Source organism: Amphiura filiformis, unplaced genomic scaffold (genome assembly GCF_039555335.1).
Source record: "Amphiura filiformis unplaced genomic scaffold, Afil_fr2py scaffold_24, whole genome shotgun sequence".
Classification (NCBI taxonomy): Eukaryota; Metazoa; Echinodermata; class Ophiuroidea; order Amphilepidida; family Amphiuridae; genus Amphiura; species Amphiura filiformis.
Window position 1 is genome coordinate 739,693 of NW_027305488.1, and position 1,426 is coordinate 741,118.

Consider the following 1,426-nt stretch of genomic DNA (forward strand, 5'->3'; position numbering starts at 1 on the left):
ACCTCAACAAGACACCGATTATCTATGGTAATGGTCTGTTTTGAACCGTTTATCTTACATATACGGTGAGCCAAAATAAACGAATTTGTTGTTATGGTTTATTCATTTTCCAAAAGACAAACTGGAAAAGCTGATGTGATTATCTTGTGTAAGTTTAGGGTTTTCCAAAAATAAAAACACACGAGACAGTGTAATATTCTTCCCGTGTGTCCTGCGTTCGAGTCTATAAGTCTTATCGAGTGTCAATTGCCAGTGATTGAATCAAATCAATACAGCATTGATTTTAACGGGAGATTCTATTCAATTCACTTATGGTCCTGTCCCACTCGATAGCCTTATTAATTCTTTATACATATTCGTAATATTAATAATGAATATGTAAATAGTTCAAAGGTCAAATGATCAAAGTGGGTGTGTTTTACCTAGACATGACGGTAACTCATTTAACACCATAGAATTTATATTTATCTTTAATATACTTATAGAACAAATGTCCTGAACCAAATCAACGCATATTCCTGGGTACCCTCCTCGACCTATTTTGGTTGGGGTTAGGCCGCAGATTGTTGTAGTTTTTCTACATCTAGTCTTGTGGCCTGTAATGTACTGCATTTTAGGTGCAAAATATCCTTGGTTGAACTTAATTTGTAAGACCTCATGGCTCTTGTTTTGTTACCTACTTTGTCGGAATCTGCGTTAGTTGGGAGAGGGGGGACAAAGGTAGATTGACATCCTCGTCCTAATTATACAGGCTTTAAGAGGCATAATACAAACTAATTTGCATTATTCAATAAAGGTGTTCTTGGTGTCATTCAATACACACAAGTATTGTTTACCATCTTCATTTAAACCTAATATGCATAAACTTGCATAATGATTTATGCTGATTGTGTAAAATATATTAAACTTTGATGCATTTTAAGTTTGTTGAAATGTCCAAAAAGTCAAATAATGTGACCAGTGTTTCTAAATATGAACATGTACTTCTCTTGTTCAAAATTTATTGACCTGACCAAGATTATCTTGACCTGTCCAGATTATCTTGACCTGTCCAGATTATCTTGACCTGTCCAGATTTTCTTGACCTGTCCACATTATCTTGACCTGTCCACATTACTTGATATAATCGACAGTTGACCAGACTTTGAACAAAAGAAATACAATAGATAATGGAACAAAAGAAAAGGGCTAGACGTATATTGATGGATAACCGTTATTCTTAATATTTCTTTCCCTGTATATTGATATATTAAGAATAACGATTAAGCATAATTAATTTGATCTCGTGCGCTAGTTTGTAATCGGTTTGAATGTTTCTTTGCTCCAGTGTATGATGCATACGCCTCTTCCTTTGTTTGTATAATAGAGTAATTTTAATTTCTCCATTGCTTTTTCCAGATCACGTATCCATACACACCGCAACGAT

General features: G+C 34.4%; 1 long non-coding RNA gene across 1 annotated transcript; it reads right to left on the minus strand.

Moving 5' to 3' along the window:
* Nucleotides 1–403: 403 nt before the first annotated feature.
* LOC140143611 (uncharacterized) lies at nt 404–1,177 on the minus strand. The gene is made up of 2 exons (XR_011857778.1): nt 1,105–1,177; nt 404–1,066 (listed from the first exon to the last, which is right to left on the minus strand). It is a non-coding gene; the product is annotated as an uncharacterized lncRNA (long non-coding RNA).
* Nucleotides 1,178–1,426: the final 249 nt, after the last annotated feature.